The sequence below is a fragment of the Cetorhinus maximus genome, chromosome 9, assembly GCF_964194155.1.
Source record: "Cetorhinus maximus chromosome 9, sCetMax3.hap1.1, whole genome shotgun sequence".
NCBI lineage: Eukaryota > Metazoa > Chordata > Chondrichthyes > Lamniformes > Cetorhinidae > Cetorhinus > Cetorhinus maximus.
Genome location: NC_135887.1, coordinates 2,618,825 through 2,641,572, shown reverse-complemented (window position 1 = coordinate 2,641,572; position 22,748 = coordinate 2,618,825).

The window sequence follows — 22,748 nt, the reverse complement described above, 5'->3', positions numbered from 1 at the left end:
AACTGATCAATATACTTTGATTATGTGAGCTAAACTAAAACTAAACATTAAACATCATTTTCCCTACATTATGATGACCTGAAATCTGAGCTAATCAGGGATGGAATGGTTGTAGGAGTGGTGGATGATGCACTCTCAGACATGCTTCAAGCGAAGGAAGATCTAACCCTTGAGAAAACCATCCTGATTGTCAGACAATCCGAAATCTGTTTGCAGCACAGATCCATATTCAGGGGAGAAAGAAAACAGTGGTTCAAAGTTAACCCCACTGGTCCAGCTAGTGAAACTGCACAGAAACAGGGACACTCCAGGCCAAGGGAAGCAATACCCTAACTGACCAGTAGAGGCACCATGCCAGCGCTATGGAGCAAAGCGCCCCCCACAGGCTGATCAAAGTCCAGCAATTTCAGCCCAGTGCTTCCAATGTAACCGAATGGGACACTTCAGGGAACTATACAAAGCCAAAGCATCAAAATGCACAGAAGATCCCAAGAAGATTCAAGGGGTTAAGACAGCACACCAAGAGACAGCACAACCATGCTTCTTGGGTGGGTCAAAGGTCTTGGATTCTCATTTTGGAATGTGGACATCTCGGTTAATGGCCATCTCAAAAACTTTAAATTGGACAGGGGAGCCAGTGCTACAGTCTTATTGGACAAAGAACTGTGGCTGAGAGACTTCAGACTACGAACAACAGACACACCCTCTATGGGCCCAGCGGAATCTGACTTCCAGTCATTGACATGATTCTGGAACCATTAAGGTATGGCAGCAAACAGATCTTTGAGCTGATGTACATCATCCATAGCCTGTCTTTTTCTCTATGGAGCACAGATGCCAGTGTTGCTGTAAATCTCCTCAAAACAGCAAGAAATGTCAAGGCAACCACAGCCATAAATTATACAGAACTGCAAGTTCCTGAGAGCTCAACAAGAAAGATTCTCTCAACTGGGACTTCAGCTCTGAATTTTAAAAAAATATTCATTAATAGGAAGTGGGTGTCACTGGCTAGACCAGCATTTATTGCCCATCCCTAATTGCCTTAAAGAAGGTGGTGGTGTGCTGTGCTGCCTTCTTGAACCGCTGCAGTTCATATGGTGTAGGTACACCCACAGTGCTGTTACGGAGGGAGTTCCAAGATTTTGACCCAGCGACAGTGAAGGAACGGCGATATATTTCCAAGTCAGGTTGGTGAGTGACTTGTAGGGGAACTTGCAGGTGGTCATGTTCCCATGTATCTACTGCCCTTGTCCTAGATGGTAGTGGTCCTGGGTTTGGTAGGCGCTGTCTAAGGAGCCTTGTTGAGTTCCTGCAGTGCATCTTGTAGATTGAAAACACTGCTGTCACTGTGCGTCGGTGGTGAAAGGAGTGAATGTTTGTGGATAGGGTGCCAATCAAATGGGCTGCTTTGCCCTGGATGGTGTCAAGCTTCTGGAGTGTTGTTGGAGCTGCTCATCCAGGCAAGTGGAGAGTACCCCATCACACTCCTGACTTGTGCCTTGTAGATGGTGGACAGGCTTTGGGGAGTGAGGAGGTGAGTTACTTGCTGCAGAATTCCTAGCTTCTGACCTCCTCTTTTAGCCATAGAATTTATATGGCTCATCCAGTTCAGTTTCTGATTAATGATAACCCCCTGGATGTTGATAGTGTGGGATTCAGTGATGGTAATGCCGTTGAATGTCAAGGGGTAATGGTTAGATTCTTTCTTGTTGGAGATGGTCATTGCCTGGCACTTGTGTGGCATGAATGTTACTTGAAACTCACCAGTACAAGCCTGGATATTGTCTTCTATTTTTGCAGAACAGGTTTGTCAACTTTTGTTACAGGTGCCAGAAGCCTCTCATTCGTCAGACCAGCCAGCCACACAAATAGTTCCTCTGACACCTCGAGTAGATGACATTCGAGAGGAACCAGTAATGCGAAGAGCCTCAACCATGGCTCTAACACCAGTTGGAGAGATAAACCCTAAGACCACAGAGCAGGCACTGCAATCTCCAGCCAGCATGACAGGGCCACAAGCAATGCTGGAACCGAGTAGCGGCCATCCATTGATGACAGCACACTACACAACCAAACACAAAGGTGAGCTTACTACCCAGTCACACCCTCACAACAGGAAGAACCATTTTCCATTCCAGCATGCATCATGGTGAACCGCACAAAGAAAGAAAAAAAAATGATAGAAACAAACCCAGAGTTTGTCCGCCCCGTAAAGAATGGGATAAACTAACCGCCATCTATCACTACGATTGGGGAATCGCCAAAGAGCGATTCAATGCCAAAGAACTGAAAAAGAGGATGAACAGACACACAGATACCAGACAACCTCCAAGTCAACAAAGTTTACCTGCAGTGAAAGAGCCAACCATTCCTCCAACAGTGGTGAGAATAAGATATGGAGGGGTTATAAGTCCTCCAGACTGCCTGAAGCTATAAACTCAGAGACTTGAGAGGGGGAGATGGGGTAGTAGTAATGACATAAATACATGGGGTAAACTGAGATAACTTGTAAGTACGGGGATAAAGATTTGGGGAAGGTCACAGAATTGTAATGTGCAGAAGGAGGCCATTCGGCCCATCACATCTGCACTGGCACTCTGAGCATTTTAACTTAGTGCCAATCTCCTGCCTTTTCCAAGTTATCCTGCACATTGTTTCTATTTAAATAATCATCCAATGCCCTCTTGAATGCCTCAGTTGAACCCCCCCCCGCCCCACCACCAGGCTTCCAGGCAGTTCATTCCAAACCCTAACTACTCGCTGTGTGAAAAAGTTTTTTCTCACCTCGCATTTGCTTCTTTGCAAAAACCTTTAAAACTGTGCCCTTTGGTTCTCGATCTGTTTACAAGTAGGAGCAGTTTCTCCCTATCCTCTCTGTCCAGAGCCCTCATGATTTTGAAAGCCTCTATCAAGTATCCTCTTAGCCTTCTCCTCTCCAAGAAAAACAGTCCCAACATCTCCAATCTTTCCTCATAACTGAAGTGTCTAATCCCTGGGATCATTCTTGTAAACCTCTTCTTCACTCTCTCCAGTGTGTTCACATCCTTCCTATAGTGTGGCACCCAGAACTGTACACAATACTCCAGCTGATATCTAACCAGTGTCTTATATAAGCCCATGATAACTTCCCTGCTAAAGTACTCTGTGCCCCTATTAATGAAGCTTAGAATACTGTATGCTTTAGAAACATCTCTCTCTACCTGTCCTGCCACCTTTAATGACTTATGTCATTATACACCCAGGTCTCTCTGCTCCTGAACACCCTTTAGAATAGTATCCTTTATTTTATGCTGTCTCTCCATGTTCTAAGTACCAAAGTATATCACCCCACACTTCTCCGCATTGAACTCCATCTGTCACCTATCTGCCCACTCCACCAATGTGTCAATGTCCTTTTGAAGTTCTACACTGTCCTCCTCACAGTTTACAGTTCTCCCAAGTTTTGTGTCATCCGCAAACTTTGAAATTGTCTCTTGCTCACCAAGATCTAAATCATTTATATATATCAGGGACAGCAAGGGACCCAATAATGATCCCTGGGGAACTCCACTACAAACCGTCTTCCAGCTCGAAATATACCCATTAACCATTACTCTCTGTTTCCTATCTCTTAGCCAATTTTGTATCCATGTTGCTACTGTCTCTTTTATTCCATAACCTATAACTTTCCTCAAGTCTGTTGTGTGGCCCTGTATCGAATGCCTTTTGGGAGTCCATATACACCACATCAATGGCCTTGCCCTCATCAACCATCTCTGTTACCTCTTCAAAAGACTCCAAGTTAGACATGATTTTCCTTTAACAAATCCATGCTGACTCTTCTGAATCAATCCACATTTTTCGATGTGACTATTAATTCGATCTCGAATAATTGTTTCTAGAAGTTTTCTCACCACTGAAGTTAAACTGACTGGTCTGTAATTGCACGGCAGATCTTTGCAGCCTTTTTTGAACAAGGGGGTAATGTTTGTAATTCTCCAGTCCTCCGGTACCTCCACTGAATCCAGGGAGCATTGAAAGATTATTGCCAGTGCCTCTGCAATTTCCACTCTCACTTCCTTCAATATTCTTGGATGCATCTCATCCGGTCCTGGTGCCTTATCAACTTTAAGTATCGACAGCTTAACCAATACCTCCTCCTTATCAATTTTAAACCCTTCTAGTGACTGGGGGAAGAATTTTACATCCTGCAGGTGGGCATGCACTCGATCTGATCGGGCATAAAATAGCGCGTGATGATGTCAGGCGAGCGTCCCGATGTCATCGCGCACTCGCATATTTTGGTTGGAGGGCACTCGCAAGATTCGGCAGCGCGCCCGCTGACAATTAAGAGGCCTATTAAGGCCATTAAAGCATTAAGGGAGATTTTTCATTGCCCGTCCAACCTTATAACTGGTGGGCAGGCGAATCAGTCAGGCGGCCTCTGCATTTTTGAGGAAACTTCATCCACGGGTGGGATGAGGTTTTCGACATTAATTTTTAAAACATTTTTGACGTAACTTTCATTATGCATATCTTCGTGTTAGTGAGTCCCATGTGGGGACATTTTTTTCCGAATTTCCAAATCTTTACTTTTGATTTTAAAATTCTTCAGTTCCCTGAGGCAGCTCTCTGCCTTCCGGGAGCTTTCATTGCGCACTCCCCCGCGCCTGCGCTGACTTCAGCGCTCGCCCTCCCCCCGCCCCCACCCTGTTAATTGGCCAGCCAGCGTGAAATCGTGGTTGGGGGCCAATCGCGGATGGCAGACCGTTTCCTGGCCACTCCCGGGCCCGCCTACCCGATGCCCCGAAAATCCTGCCCTGAGTTTCCTCCTCTATCATCATGGCCTGGGCTGCATCTGCCTCGTAGGTAAAGACAGAGGCAAAGTATTCATTTAACACCTCAGCCACGCCTCTTGCCTCTATGTATAAATCCCCTTTCTGATCCCTAATCGGCCCTACTCCTCCTTTTACCACCCTTTTACTATTGGTGTGCTTATAGAATACTTTGGGATTTCCTTTTATGTTAGCTGCCAGTCTTTTTTCATAATCCCTCTTTGCTTCTGGTATTTTCTTTTTCACATCTCTTCTGAACCTTCTGTATTCAGCTGGTTCTCGATTGTATTTGCTACCTGACATCTGTCGTCAGCACACTTTTTCTTCTTTAACTTAATTTCTATCTCCTTTGTCATCCAGGGAGCTCTGGATTTGTTTGTCCTACCCTTCCCTTTTGAGGGAACATACCTTGACTGTGCCCAAATCATTTGCTCTTGACGTTAGCCCATTGTTCAGCTATTGTTTTTCCCACCAACCTTTGGTTTCAGTCCTTCCAACCCAGCTCCATTCTTGCTCCATTGAAGTCCGCTCTCTGCCAGTAAATTATTCTTACTCTGGGTTGACCAATGTCATTTTCTACTGTCATCCTAAACCTTATGATACAATGATCACTGTTCCCTAAATGTTCCCCCACTGTCACTTGATCTACTTGGCCTACCTCATTCCCAAGAACCAGGTCCAGCAGTGCCTCCTTTCTCGTTGGACTGGACATATACTGCTGTCGGGAATTCTCCTGAACACAACCTTGAAACACTTGTCCCTCACTGCCCCTGACAGTACCACTCTCCCAGTCTATATATGGGTAATTAAAGGCCCCCATTATAACTACTCTATAATGATTACACCTCTCTGTTATTTCCTTGGAGATTTGTTCCTCTATGTCCTTACCACTAGCTGGTGGTCTATATATTATAGCGAGCAATGCAATTGCATCCTTCTTATTCCTTAGCCCTAGCCAAATAGATTCTGTCCTTGAATCCTCTGACACATCTTTCTCCAGTACTGCAATACGCTCCTTAACCAAAAATGCCACCCCTCCTTTTTTTCCCTTTCCTATATTTTCTGAACATAACCAGGTTTAGTAACCAGGAATATTTAACACCCAGGTCTGCCCTTCCTTAAGCCAGGTCTCCATTATCGCCACAGCACCATAATCCCACAAGGTAATCTGTGCCTGTAACTCCCCAATTTTATTAACTATACTCCGTGCATTCACATGCATGCAGTGTAATCCTGATTTAGACTTCATTATTTGCTCCCTTACTCCAACTCCATCTATTAACTTACTATTCTCTGTTTTAGTGCTATCTGCCTCTCCCAACATTCTGTGCATCCTGGTATTACTTTCTAATATTCTCTCCTGGTTCCCACACCACTGCTGAGTTAGTTTAAACCCTCCCCAACAGCACTAGCAAAATGACCACAAGGAACTCAGTCCCGGCTCTGTTCAGATGCAACCCATCTGGCTTGCACAGACGCTGTCTCCCCCAGAGCCAATCTGTGTCACAGGAATCTAGAGCTCTCTCTCCTGCACCATCTTTCCAGCCACACATTCATCTGTCTTATCTTCCTACTTCTGTACTCACTTGCACATGGCACTGGGAGTAATCCAGAGATTACTACTTTAGAGGTCCTGCTTGGTAATTTTCTACCTAGCTCCCTAAATTCAGATCGCAGGATCACATCCCCCTTCCTACCTATGTCGTTAGTACCAATATTAACCACGAGCTCTGGCTAATCACCACCACCCCCCTCCCCCACAAGAATACCCTGCAGCCGTTCTGTGACCTCCTTGACCCTCCCACCAGGGAGGCAACAAACCATCTTGAGGTCACATTGATGACTGCAGAAACACCCGTCTACTCCCCTAACTAAACAATCTGTTATGACCCAGCAGTTGGTAAAGCTAAGTTATTTAAAAATTCCAGCGGGAAAATTTAAACAACTGCCGTAACCTATATTTTTATCTTTGTATGTGTGAGATGCAGCTGTAATTGAGGAATCAGACCACTAGTTCTCAAGAGGTTTCATATCAAAATATGAGACATTTATTAATTTACACAAGTTAAATATATACACATGCCTACAAACTACTACTATCATAACTTTTAGCAAATTCCCAAAGTAATCTCCATTAAGGCAACAGTAACCCATAGACTTAACCAGACACCAGGCAAAGCATTTTCACATTTACAAATTCAAAATGAGGTTCTTTTCATTTTCGTTCCTGTACAGACAGTGGTCGGCTTACAGCTACTTTGATCTTACACTGCCTCTGCATCTGCACACATAAAACTGCTGTCTGTTATACCCACCACAGCTCATTGAATGTAAATTCTCATTGTATCACCAGCCCCTTTGAACTCCACCTCTTCTGATAATAAAAGCCCTTTTATGGCACCAATTTTATTAGTAATATAAGCATATTGGTGGTCTCTGCTAGCTAGGTACCAGGGTTCACTCCCCTTCTTGAGTGCTCTATTCAACAAAAGACAAATGCACTATACATCTCTTACATCTCAAAAATAGTATACAATGAAGCACCCAGACTAGCTGGCTTTAGTCCAGTCAAGACACACCCACAGACTAAACTTCTGTTTTAAAAGAAAAATATTTTTCAATAATATTATGTACATTAATAGCTTCATGACACAATCCCCGATCAGTACTCCCCTTCCACGCTTCTTCCTCCCCTCCTGTACAGCTGGGCCACTAGCCGTGCTCTTGCTGCCCTCAGCCAAAGAACCATCGCCCTCACTGATATCCAGAATGGAAAACTGGTTAGTGAGCCTGGGGACTCCTGCACGACCTGCCTGTTTCCCCTAGACTGCCTGGCGGTCACCCATTCCCTATCTGCGTGCTTGCTCCTAACTTATGGTGTGACCACCTCTCTGAACATGCTATGCACATACTTGTCTGCCTCATGGATGCACCTCAGTGACTCCAGCCGCTGCTCAAGCTCTGAAACACGGAACTCGCGCCTGTGCAGCCGTGACACTTCCTGCACATGGGCTCGTCTGGGTCACGAGAAAAGTCCACAACTGCCCACATGCCACAGGATGGGCATTCCACTTGGCTGAGTTGTCCTGCCATGCCTTAACCTTAAACTTTTAAATCACTTTTTAAATTAAACTTTGGTTACTTTTACTTGTTTTAACTTACTTTAACCTTACTTTTGTGTATTAACTATAAATTGGAAATTAGTAGAAAGGAGAAATTCTTCACCCGTACTCAGAACTCAGCTCCCTCTCCTGTGCCTATAAATTCTTACTCTCCCTGTGCTTGTTTAGAAATTTACATTTCTGTACTTGCGCTGATTTCAATCTCCTGACTGTCTCTCCACTCACACTGTTTTATCTCCCAACTGTTCACTATTTTATCTCCTGACCTCTCGCTATTTTATCTCCTGACCTCTCGCTGTTTAATCTCCCGACCTCTCGCTGTTTAATCTCCCGACCTCTCACTGTTTAATCTCCCGACCTATCACTGTTTAATCTCCCGACTTCTCGCTGTTTAATCTCCCGACCTCTCACTGTTTAATCTCCTGACCTCTCGCTGTTTAATCTCCTGACCTCTCGCTGTTTAATCTCCCAAACTCTCGCTGTTTAATCTCCCAAACTCTCGCTGTTTAATCTCCCGACCTCTTGCTGTTTTATCTCCCAACCTATCACTGTTATATCTCCCAACCTATCACTGTTATATCTCCCGACTTCTCACTGTTTTATCTCCCGGGGTCATGCTCTTTCATCTCCCGAACTCTCGCTCTTTCATCTCCCGAACTCTCGCACTTTTATCTCCCGACATCTCACTGTTTTATCTCCTCAACTCTTGCTGTGCAGGGGATAAGGCAAGTAGAAAATTATTTTAGTTGGCCCTACTTAATAAACCTTACCAAAAGTACAGTTCCTACTTTATTCTAAACCTTATGAATAGAATAAACCTTAAACACTTTTAGATACTCACCAAACAGTTGGTTTTCTTCTCCAATCAATTAAATTGCTTCTTTCCTATGATGTCAATTTTTTTTTCCCACTGTCCTTTCGAACTCAGCACTGGCTGGTTCAGAGCAACTGACAGGTCCCCCTCTCCGACTGCTCTTCCCGAAGGTGAGTATAAGGGTCTGGCATATAAGGAGTTAACATGGGACTGAGTATAGTACCGCCCACTCAGTGATGTAAGAGAACACATGACTCACACCAGGGGTCAGTGCAGTGTTGGACAGAGCCGTCTTTAGAAACAAGCCTGGAGACAGCTCCGAGCTTGGAACTTTAATGTACCTATATATATAGTTTCTAGTTGTTAATAAAAATATCTTACTGTTGAACAACCTAAGACTACGAATACCTTAATAAGACCTACCGAGCTATCCCCAATACCTTACTAGAATAGTTTACACTGTATTAAGTGCAAATGACCTGTTTATGGTCATACAGTTATAATGGGAAACTAACAGAATGGAAAAATAACAGAACTTGCTGGAAATGAACAGCAGATGAAGTTAACTTTAATTCCAATTATGTCCTATTCTATTTTAAATTAAGAAGCCACATATTTATCTCACCCTCTCTTCCCGGTCAAATGATAATTAAAAAGAGAACTTGAATTGGTAACCGACCAACCTCCCAACCCTTCAGCTTCAGCAACAGTGCAAAACTTTGACACCATATAAAGGTACATACCCTACTCAAATTTAGGTGACGATACTGAGGGAGTGCTGTTTTACCTGGGTTCTATTCACCCTTACCTTTGGATTACCTGTCCTAACCCTTCCACTTATGCTCAGTGTCTCCTTTTGCTGTTCTGATTAGCACCTTGGGTTATCATTTATGTTATAAGTGTGATAAGGAACATGCAAACTAGGCTGACACTTCAGGGTAAGACTGTGGGAGTTCTCCATTGTTGGAGATGCCATTTTTCAGTGAAGGTGTTGCACTGAGGCCTTTTCTGTCTCCTGAAGTGAATATATAAGATCCAACGTCACTGTTGGAAGAAGAGTAGAAAACTTCTCCTGGTGTCCTGGTCAACATATGTTCATCCAAAAAACCCATTAAAAACAGATTAACTTGTTATTCTTACAACTGTTTGTGGATCCCTGTTGTATGCAAATTAGCAGCTTATAGTGACTGTACCACGTTTGTGTTTGTTGTGCTTTGCGATATCTTAAAGACATGAAACTTGCACTATTTAAATGCAATGTTTTTTTTTCCCTTTCTATATAAATGGAAGTTTTCTATTTGCTATAGTAAATCAATTCACTGCAATTAGCATAACATTGAAAAGAACAACGCTCTTTCCCATACCAAACAGATTTACTCAAAAAGAGAAAGGAAATGGCCACCTACATATCACGAAGTTGAATCTGATCCTTCTGCTGGACACTTCTGAATGTCCTGGTGAAGTGAATTTTGCAGGATTGGAGAGGGTGGACCCTGTGGGATGGTTCCCCGAGCAGACTGTCAAAGTCATTTGGCAGAATGCCTCATCGCCAGAACTTTCCAACAAGCACCAAGACGTAGCTTGGCTGGTGGTGAGAAAGGCCCTCCCCGTCAGATCCTTCCTACACGCCAGGAGTCTCACCCCCTCTGCACGATGCCCTCGAGGTGGCTGTGGTGGGGAAGAGACCGTTGTTCACCTCCTTGTGGATTGTGCCTTTGCAAAGAAAGTCTGGAGAGAGATGCAGTGGTTGCTGTCGAGGTTCATCCCGAGCAGTTCTGTGACACAGGACTCTGTGCTCTACGGGCTGTTCCCAGGGACACACACCGAGACAAACATCAACTGCAGCTGGAGGATCATCAACTCGGTGAAAGACGCGCTTTGGTCTGCCCGAAACTTGTTGGTCTTCCAGCACAAAGATTTGTCCCCGACCGATTGTTGCGGACTGGCACAATCCAAAGTCCAGGACTACGTGCTGAGGGACGCACTAAAGCTTGGGGCAGCTGCCGCAAAGGCGCAATGGGGAAGGGTCGCTGTCTAAGACCTTTCTACCACAGCGCACCGAGAGACTGGGAACTGTTTAGAGCCCCTCGGGCTGTACAGATCAAAATGAAAGGCTGTAAATGACTGTAATATTGTTTGTACTGATGCACCTGGTGATACATTTTGTAAAAGTTTAACCTGGATTGTACCCTTGTAATGTTGTTTTTGAAATGGTTTTGAATGTGATTGAAGATTTTTATGAATAAAGTATATTTTTACAAAAAAAAAAAAAAAAAAATTTTGCAGGATTGGTAAGCAAGTATGAGTTTGAATTAAACATTAGTTTATGGTCCTGTTGGTTCTTAATCCATAATTTCCCATCTCCAAATTGAGCAAAAATGGGATTTAGAATTCTAGTTTCATGTCCACGTGAGGTTGACCTTCACTATCTGCTGCTATGTGTGACATTTCACATTTAACTGTCTTGTTAATCACTAGGTGGAAATAGCAGTAGTGACAATGACTCTCACGTGGAATTGCTCCTTGAATTCACACCAGCCCTTGTTGCTGACACAAAGATACAAGCCTCGATACTCACCCACAACAGACAGGAGACCATTGTGGAAAGTAGGTGAAGGGGTTAAAGAGTGACTGCAACCTACCCAGCGTGTGCCCGTGCCATTTTAACGGCAGTGAATATCAGGACATTTGAGTTTCCTGCCACAGAGCAGCAGGATTAACATATTTAAATCAGGCTCCAACTGTGCAATCGGGCAACTGATTTGATGCTATCTGCTCCTGCTATCTCTTTCCTGGCAGTCGAAGTAAATGGCTCTCAGTCCCTATGACCCAGAAGGGGCAGGGAATCTCCTCTTGAGCCATTAAAGAATCCATTGGGCTCCCCCTTTCTTCCCAGTTGCAGGCCATGCTCTCCTCTCCCAATTACATTTCCCCCCCACCCCCCCAGCCCCTTCCCAATTGCCACACTCCCATCCCTGACTACTGACTAGAGTTTCCTTCTGCTCCCCAACCTCTCAAACGTTGAACTTTGTCCCCTTCCAATTATCAGTCAAAGTTTCATCCCAAGCCTCCCTGCACCCCTCCCACCTGATTTCTGGGTACCTCCTACCACTGGAGTTCTTCCTCACCCGCTGGCCAGCCGTGCATTTGACCGGTTTCTAGGCGGGAGTTGAAGCTACGAAATGTTAATGAAGTTGGCAGGACTTCTGCATCCTCAGTCTTGCCGGGTTCTTTAGTCAATTTCAGCATCACCTACAGCCTCCCCAAAAATATCACAGCCAATTTGAGACATGCAGAATAATGGATTAATAGTAATGGTAATGAGATAGTGATGTATACTATGATGTAACAGTGACAGCTGCAGTCATGCACAAAGAGTAAGTAAATAGCCTGTACAGAGAGAGATGTACCTTCCTAGAAGCCTATCATGTATATAGTATAAACAAAGGTGTTTTAGAAGAAACCTATTGGAGTTAGACCTAAGTCACTCATAAGTATTGAGAAACCTTCCCAATACAGATCATCCACAAGTTACCTGAAGAGAGACACAAGCACTATTCGATATGGAAACCACACCATAAGCCACGCTAGCAGCAGTGGTGACACCAATCTAACAATGACTTGCTGTCATCGATGGAACATCCATGGGGAGAAATCGGAAGAAGACTTCTTCAAAGGAATAATCTGAAGACTTAGCTCAGTGAGAGGCACAGTGAGAATCGGTAGCGATTCAGCACCAGTCAAGCAGTCCTTGCCCCTTCCACAGCCACTTGCAAACCTTGAAGGTAACAAAGAGGCCAGCATTGGGAGCTGTGGAAAAGGTACTTCCTGAAGTATCCGCCAGCATCAGGTTTGCATGCCAAAGAACAGAAGCACCAGGTTAGTTCATTCCTCCTTACAGTGGGGCCTGTTGCTGACGTTCTTCTTAGGTGGAGGTAAAACAGATCTGTGCAGGTCTTGATATTATCCTAAAAACATTTGATGCATACTTCAGCCTCAAACAGAACCGTGTGATTGAGTGAGCATGATTCAAACAGAGATCCCAAAGGCCAGGGGAATCTATCAAATTGCTCCTTAAAGACTTTTGTGGCTATCCAGCTATATGGTGCGTTGAAAGATGAACTTATTCATGATCACATTTTTGCCAGTGTTGCAATGAAAAGCTCTCAGATTTTCTGCAGACAAAAGAAAACCCGACACTCGGACAAGCAGGTTCAATACGTTAGGCATGCCAAACTTAGGGAGCAAAACTGGGCCTTTATTCATGAAAATAGCGAGGCTTCGGATGAGCCTGTGAGTTGGGTAGGCCCAAAGGCAGCAGCCACCCACTCAAAGGACTGCCAAAATAGGCAAAAGAGCAAGAAACCCTGCAGCGACTATTTTGAAATGCCCATGCTGCGACACTAAAAAGCAGCACAGAAGGCAAGATTGCCCAGCAGGGGGCGCAGAGTGTTTCCAATGTGGAAAGACAGGACATTTCAAGCAGTTCTGTAAATCTAAATATGCCATTTAAGAAAGAAAGCAAGAGAATGCATATCAAATGCAGATAATCCAGGAAATTGGAAATAAGGAAAGAAATGAGAATACATATTTCCTAGGATCCAGAGCCAAAATTTGGTCAGTTGTTTTAGAAGTTAAAGGCTTTAAAACGGATTTCAAGCTTGGTACTGGAGCTGGTGTTACAATACTAGCTGACCATTTGCAATGGATCATAGCAGTAGACATCCAGCCATCAAGAATTAAATTTCAAGGCCCAGGTGGTATGGATCTTCTAGTAAAAGGTCAGATAACCGCCAGTCTTAGCCAGAAGGGTCAAGAGATTACGGAGAACCTCCACGTCTTGCATAATCAAAGAACATCTTTAGGGCAAAGCAATGCACGTATACAACTGGGTCTTCTGAAAAAAGTGACAAAATCCTACAACAAGACAGCTCTCTCGGGGTTGGGTAATCTCACGCATAACTATCATATTACGTTGCTTCAAGATGCTAAACCTGTACATCTATGTATTCCCAGGAGGGTACCACATGCATTACTGGTGAGGGTTAAAGAGGATCTCAACAGAATGTTACCTAGAGGCGTCATATCACCCATCATGAAGCCAACTAGATGCTGTTCAGGGCTCATAACAGTCCCCAAGCTGAACGGTGAGCTCCCGCTTCACATGGACACCAACCAATTAAACAAAGCATTCCAAAGAAAAATCCATCCTATGTCTTCAGTGGACAACAGCTAGGCAAAACTTGCCAACAGTGTGCTCTTCACTAAAATTGATGCTAATAGCAGTTTTTAGCAAATACCATTGGACCAGGAATCCAAGCTGTTAACAACATTTATTTTGTCGTTCGGGTGATTCTACTTTAAGCGTCTTCTCTTCGAGACATCATCAGCTCTGGGGATGCTCCAGCGAACCAAGAAAGGAAGGCAAAAAGGGAACACTTTGTCATATGGGTGACATGCTTATCTATGGCACCACAAGACAGGAGCATGACCACAGAGTTCCTGAGGTCCTGAAAGCGTTACAAAAGGCAGGTCTTACCTTAAACGAAAAATGTGAATTTGCAAAAACGACCACTAAATTTTTGGGACACATCATAAATGAAAAGGCTTAATGGTAAAATCAAAAATCAAAAACTATCAGTGATTTTCCACAACCAAAGTGCATTACTGATGTCCGGAGATTCCTTGGGATGGTCAGTCAGGTTGGTACATTCATTCCAAATTTAGCTACCATCACTGAACCTTGGAGAGATCTTTTACAAAAAGGCCAACAGTGGTTTTGGGGTATTGAGTAAATCAATGCATTTCAGAAAATAAAAATTCATCTCTTAGATGCACTGGTGCATTATAATCCCAGATTGCCCACAGTGGTGGCCACCGACGCATTCTCAACAAGCCTTGGAGCCGTTCTTATTCTGTTCCAGGAGGATGAAAACAGAAAGCCAGTCTACTTTGCTTGCAGGGCATTGGCTGCAACGGAACAACGCGATGCAACTATAGAGAAAGAAACATCAAAGTAACCTGGGCAACTAAGCAATTTTCTGATTATCTGATGGAATTACACTTTCAAATTGAGACAGACCTTTGGTCGCCCTTCTGAATTCCACAGAGATTGTCAAAATGCCTCCACGCAGCCAGCACTTCAGACTCAGGTTGATGCATTATCAATATACAGCTGTGTATGTTCCAAGCAAAACACAGGTCACAGCAGACGCATTATCAAGAGCTACGGTTGAGCAGTGACCCAAGACAATGGCCTACAGGTCATGAACGAATAATTCAACAAATTTACAGAAGACTGTGAAATCTATCACGTTACTAGTTCTCCTTTTCACCCACAGGCCAATGGAGAGGCCAAAAGAGTGGTAGAAACCATTAAAATGCTAATGACTAAGAATAACAATTGGAATTTTGGCTTGCTGCATTATAGACTTAAGTAACGATGATTGCAGAATGGTAATCCAGTCAGCGAACTGGTTAAAGACCATCATCCTTGTTCAATGGTTAAAGAACCAGATCAGGGAGAACTGTGAAGGCATTGCAAAGGCTTAATCTGTGAAGTTTGGACTTCGGGGAGGTGGAGATGATGGTAGTGTAAATAGTTTAAGATTGTTATTTAAAAAATTGAGATTATACTTGGGAAAAGATGTAGAATAAAGGGTTAATAGTTATGGTAATTAGTGATGTGCACTAGAATGTAACAGTGACATCTTCAATCATGTGCAAGAGACTAAGTTGTAAGATGGAATCAGATGTACGCAATAGGGGGTACATAATCGGATGTATGTGGAGAGGATGTTTCCTCTTGTGGGAGAATCTAGAACTAGGGGTCACTGTTTACAAATGAGTCGCTTATTTAAGGCAGAGATGACAAGAACTTTTTTCTCTGATGGCTATGAGTCTTTGGAACTCTTCCTCAAAAGGCAAGAGAAGCAGAGTCTTTGAATATTCTTAAGGCAGAGCTAGATGGATTCTTGATAAGCAAAGGAGTGAAAGGTTATCGGAGGTAGGCGGGAATGTGGAGTTGAGGTTACAATCAGATCAGCCATGATCTTATTGAATGGTGGAGCAAGCTTGAGGGGCAGAGTGGCCTAATCCTGCTCCGAGTTTGTATGTTCGTATGTATATATGTATGTTCGTATGCACAAGAGAGATATACTTATCTAGAAGCCAATCATGTATATAGTGTAAATAAAGGTGTTTTTGACGAAACCTATCAGAGTTAGATGTAATTAATTCATAAGTAGAGGGAAACCATCCCAATACTGATTAGGCCACAAGTTACCCAAAGAGAGATCCAAGTCAATGAGGAAACCAAATCACAAACCAGAATATGTGATGCCAAAACTCAGGATTTTGTTCAGTATTGAGTCACATAAATAGATGCTTTAACTATTGAAATAGGTTATATTTGGGAATGTAATAACTCAGAATTTCGGTATTTTCAGTATAGCAGCCATGTGGCTGTATGCTGCATAAATGTAATTAGCTTGGTTATGGTGTTCTTCAATCATCATATAGTTACTTGTTTGTTGTTCCTTATTGATTTTTGTTATTAATTGCAGACATGACACAAATATCTCCTTGGAATGATGGTTTCCTTTGCAATTATTTCTCTTTAGCGATTCTCAAACATTGCTGTAATTTGAAACAAAACCATGTAATAATTCAGTATAATAGTTAAAAACTTTAACACACATTACTTCCAGTGATTTTGCTTTTTGCTATTTTTTTATACTGATCGCATTTGAGAGTTGTAAATCAAAATGAAATTTTAAAAGTAACACATTCAAGGACCGGACACCAACAAACTGGAACTTTATAAATTGATGACTTGAAAACTATAGCTTATTATTGTTTATTTATTGTTATAGGAACCCTTCTCCATGCTTTTATCACCTGTAAGCCTGATGTTCTCTTAGCCTGCAGCCTCCATAAACTCAGCCACCTACATCCTTTACCACACTATCCTTTTCCATCTATCAGCTCCTCCCACTTCCTCACTGATGTTTATTGGCTTCTTATTGTCGAATGCATGGCCTTTACAAAGTGTGTCCTTGGCTCCAAATTCCTCCCCGGTCTCGCCACCCCAGCAGATCCTCTTAACTCAGCCTCCTCCTTCCACATTACAGAATTTCCCTCACCTTCCAATGCCCTAACCCTTGCCTTTTGTGAACCCCGCCCTCCTCTCACACTCTGAAATCCATTGCCTAATCCTCTCCGCCTCTTCCCTTCAGCCCTCACTCTTCAAAAATGTTTGGAAAATGCACCTTCTGAATTCAGATTTGGGTCACTTCTCCCACCGTTGTTCAGAATCCATCCTTTTTTTTTTCCTTTTATCAATGTTTGCTCACTTACTTTGTACAGTACTCAGTATTTTTCTATGTGAAACATAATATAGAAATCATCATTTGGTTGTCACATGCCTTTGAGAATGTAACTCTTTTGAATCAACCAATTAAACTAAATCAACAAAATAAGGGATAAAGCAATCACAGCCCCTAAATCAGGTCAGCTGTAGAACCAAGGACAAAGTTTAAAGGAAACTTACAAACATTAAACCAAAATGTGGTTAAAGGGATCGATAAAACACCCCAGTCCCCGCGGTGCCCACCTGGCATGGAAGGCCTCGATGGTGCCGGCAGACACCGCGTGCTCCCTCTCCAGGGACACCCGGCCGCGAACGTAGCCGCGGAAGAGGGACAGACAATCAGGCAGGATGACCCCATCAATCGCCCGCTGCCTGGACTTGTTAATGGCCAACTTGGCCAGGCCCAGGAACAGGTTCACGAGGAGGTCCTCCTCCTTCCCGGCCCCCCTCCGCACCAGGTGCCTTTGAGAACGTACATGCGCTTCACAAGATGTGCTACTCATGAACTCCTTCCGTCTTAATTAGAGATAGAATGAGATCTTTCATTTGGCAGGTGATGTGTTTTTCTTTCCCTTTTGATAGCTTTTGCAGTTTAGCACACTTCAATCCTGAGGGCAAATGGAATTTCGAGAGAGGTGGTATCAGTTGTGTTGCTTACTAGTAAATGCTAGGTGTTGTGAGTAAAACCTGTCAGTAGCTCATTAAGTGAGCAGTTTGTCAGAAAGCAGAGCAGAGACAGAAACCTGGAATAATTTAGATTATTGCAGGGTACTTGAATTGTACAACAGTCCCTTGTGACCAGTTATAATTTCTAGTAGGATTTTCTGGTTTCTTTAAAAAAAATTTCAGAATATTGTTTCACTATCTCTTCCTTGGCTCTCTGCCTCCCTCTCATAACCACGATCAAGAACTTGACTTTTTCTCACTCCCACACTCTTTTGGCATCATAGTTGTCAGCCCAATTCTCTCATCTGATCTTCTTTAAATTCTGCTCCATTATAGCTGCTACTGGAGAACATTGTGGTGGATTGCAGCACTGCAGTATGACCACCATATCATAAGGAGCCTGAAGCCTTTTGTGGTGCTTTGCTAATGTGCAATCAGCAGGTGAAAGTCCTGGAAGAATTCACTGCCTATTGACCATTGGATTACACCAACTTCCCTTTCCATTCATGCACACTATGCAAGTAGACATCGCGTTAACATGGGGACAGATTTTTGTGGAAGCGATGGTGGGGTGGGCTGTCTCAGATACCTTTAAAAATGGTGGGCAGAAACTGGATGCAGAAGTCCCGCCCCAGTTTCTGGCAGATCCCATTTTTGTTGGCGGGGGAAAAGGGTGGGGCTTGAATCATACAGGTGTGAAACTCAAACTCAGCAGGGCCATTTGAAATTAGTACTGAGTTCAAACAGACCCCTTTTTTGCTGTTCCAAGGCCTTTACCAGGAGTGTGGGAGTCACAAATTTATGGAGTATACATAAATGCTCTTGAAGGACAGGTAAGGTCTGTTTAAATGTCGTGCTCTAAGGCTATTTAAATTACCAGCCCTTAAAACATTAAAAAAACAGGCTGACACGGCCAGAGTTTTAAAAAATCACCCTCTGCTAGACTGCATTGATTGGCAGGCTGTCTTGTGTAGGTTAGAAAAAAACATTACCACCTGTCTTCAGTTTCAATTGAGTTCTTTGTTGACATTTTCCAAGGACTGTTATTCCAACTGAGGTAATTATGAATGCTTGGCTGAACTTCAAAAACCACAAAGCGCTTTTCACAGTGGGTGGGCTGAGTTCACATTTTGATTGAAGCTGAAAGTGGCTATACAAACATATAAATTAGGAGCAGGAGTAGGCCACTTCATCCCTTGATATGATCATGGCTGATCTGAATGTAACCTCAACCCCACATTCCTGCCTACCCCTGATAACCTTTCACCCTGTTGTTAATCAAGAATCTATCTAGCTCTGTCTTAAAAATATTCAAAGACTCTGCTTCCACCTCCTTTTGAGGAAGAGCTCCAAAGACACTCAACCCTCTGAGAGAAAACACATTCTTCTTATCTCTATCTTAAATGAGCAACCCATTATTATTAACATGATCACTAGTTCTAGATTCTACCACAAGAGGAAACATTGTCTCCACATCCACCCTATCAAGACCCCTCTGGATCTTAAAGGCTTCACTTAGTCACCTCTTACCCTTCGAAATTCCAGTGGATATAAGCCTAACCTGTCCAACCTTTCCTCATAGGACAGCCCATCCTATCTTGGTATTAGTCCAGTAAACCTTCTCTGAACTGCTTCTAACACATTTACATCTTTCTTTAAATAAGGAGACCAGTGCTGTACACAGTACTCCCAGGTGTGGACTCACCAATGCCCCGTACAACTGAAGCATAACCTCCCTACTTTTGCAATCAATTCCCCTCACAATAAATGATAACATTCTATGAGCTTTCCTAATTACCTGCTGAAACCTTTTGTGATTCATGCACTAGGGCACCCAGATCCCTCTGAATCTCCGAGCTCTACAATCTCTCACCATTTAGATAATAAACTTATTTTTTATTCTTCCTGCCAAAATGAACAATTTCACATTTTCCCACATTATACTCAATTTTCCAGTTCTTTCCCCACTTGAGATCAAAAAAGAGGAGATGTTAGTCGTCTTGAAGAACATTAAGGTGGATAAGTCCCCAGGGCCAGATGGGATCTGCCCCAGAGTACTGAGGGAGGCAAGGGAGGAGATTGCTGGGGCCTTGACAGAAATCTTTGTATCCTCACCGGCTACGGGTGAAGTCCCAGGGGACTGGAGAATGGCCAATGTTGTTCCATTGTTTAAGAAGGGTAGCAGGGATAATCCAGGAAATTACAGGCCGGTGAGCCATATGTCAGTGGTAGGGAAATTATTGGAGAAGATTCTTCGTGACAGGATTTACTACCATTTGGAAGCAAATGGGCAAATTAGTGAGAGGCAGCATGGTTTTGTGAAGGGGAGGTCGTGTCTCACTAACTTGATCGAGTTTTTCGAGGAAGTGACAAAGATGATCGATGATGGAAGGGCAGTGGATGTTATATACATGGATTTCAGTAAGGCCTTTGACAAGGTCCCTCATGGCAGACTGATAGAGAAGGTAAAGTCGCACGGGATCAGAGGTGAGCTGGCAAGATGGATACAGAATTGGCTTGGTCATAGATGACAGAGGGTAGCAGTGGAAGGGTGCTTTTCTGAATGGAGAGCTGTGACTAGTGGAGTTCCGCAGGGATCAGTGCTGGGACTTTTGCTGTTTGTAGTATACATGAATGAGTTGGAGGAAAATGTAACTGGGCTAATTATTAAGTTTGCAGACGACACTAAGGTTGGAGGAGTTGCAGATAGTGAAGAGGATTGTCAAAGGATACAACAGGATATAGATCGGTTGGAGACTTGGGCGGAGAAATGGCAGATGGAGTTTAATCCGGACAAATGCGAGGTAATGCATTTTGGAAGGTCTAATACAGGCAGGAATTATAGAGTAAATGGCAGAACCCTTAAGTGCATTGACGGGCAGAGGGATCTGGGTGTACAGGTCCACAGGTCACTGAAAGTGGCAACGCAGGTGGATAAGGTAGTCAGGAAGGCATATGGCATGCTTGCCTTCATTGGCAGGGGTATTGAGTATAAAAGCTGGGAAGTCATGCTGCAGCTGTATAGAACCTTGGTTAGGCCACACTTGGAATATTGCGTGCAATTCTGGTCGCCACATTACCATAAGGATATGGAGGCATTGGAGAGGGTGCAGAGGAGGTTTACCAGGATGCTGCCTGGTCTGGAGGTTATTAGCTATTAGGAGAGGTTGCAGAAACTCGGATTGTTCTCACCAGAGCGACGGAGATTGAGGGGCGACTTGATAGATGTTTACAAAATTATGAGTGGCATGGACAGAGTAGATAGTCAGAAGCTTTTTCCCAGGGTGGAAGAGTCAATTACTAGGGGACATAGATTTAAAGTGAGAGGAGAAAACTATAGAGGAGATGTGCGGGGCAAGTTTTTTACGCAGAGGGTAATGAGTGTCTAGAATTCGCTGCCAGAGGAGGTGGTGGAAGCAGGTACAATAGTGATGTTTAAGAGGCAGCTTAGCAAATACATGAATAGGATGGGAATAGAGGGATACGGACCCCGGAAGTGCAAAATATTTTAGTTGATGGGCAATATGATCGGCGCAGGCTTGGAGGGCGGAAGGGCTTGTTCCTGTGCTGTACTTTTCTTTGTTCTTTGTTCTTTGTTCACTCACTTAACCTATCTATGTCACTTTGCATCCTCCTTACATACTCTTCACAATTTACTTTCCTACCTACCTTTGCGTCATCAGCAAAGTTAGCAACCAAACCTTCGGTCCCTTTATCCAAGTCATTTATATAAATTGTAAAAAGTTGAGGCACTGATCCCTGTGGCACACCTCTCATCACATCCTGTCAACAGAAAAAGACCCATTTATGCCAACTCCCTGCTTCCTGTTAGCTAGCCAATCTTCTGTCCATGCCAATATGTTACCCCCCACATCATGAGCTTTTATTTTATTCAATAGATTCTGGAAATCTAAGTACAGTACATCCACCAGTTCCCCTTTATCCACAGTACATGTGACTCTTTCAAAGGACTCCACTAAATTGGTTAAACATGATTTCCATTTTATAAAATCACGTTGACTCTGCCTGATTGCCTTGAATTGTTCTAAGTACCCTGCTATAACATCTTTAATAATAGCTTCTAACATTTTACCTATGATATTTGTTAGGCTAAATGGCCTATAGTTTCCTGCTTTCTGTCTCCCTCCCTTTTTGAATAAAGGAGTTACATTGGCTATTTCCCAATCCAATGAAACCCTCCCTGAATCTAGGGAATTTTGGAAAATTAAAACCAGTGTATCACCTATCTCACAAGCCACTTCTTTCAAGACCTTAGGGTAAGCTCCATCCAGACCAAGGGATTTGTGACCACGCAGCCCCAACAATTTGCTGAATACCATTTCCCGATAGTTGTAATTTTCCTGAGTTCCTCCCTCCCTTCCATTTCCTGATTTACAGCTACTTCTGGGATGTTACTTGTGTCCTCTATAGTGAAGACCAAAGCAAAATGCCTGTTTAATTCATCCGCCATCTCCCTACTTTCCATTATCAATTCCCCAGGTGCACTTTCTATAGGACCAATGCTCACTTTGTTTACTCTTTTCTTATTTAAATAACTACAGAAACTCTTACTATCCATCTTTATATTACTTGCTAGCTTTCTCTCATACTCTAAGTCTTCCCTCCTTATTAATATTTTTGTCATTCTTTACTGTTCTTTATATTCTGTCTAATCTTCTGACCTGCCACCCATCTTTGCGTAATTATATGCTTTTTCTTTAAGTTTGAAACTGTCTTTAACTATTTTAGTTAACCACGGATGGTGGGCCCTCCCCTTGGAATTTGTCTTTCTCATTGGAATGTATCTACTCTGTGTATTCTGAAATATCCCTTTAAATGTCTGCCACTGAACCTCTATCGACATCTCTCTTAACTTCATTTGCCAGTTCACTTTAGCTAGCTCTGCTTCTATGCCCTCATAATTGCCCTTTATTTAAGATTAGAATACTAGCCTTAGATGC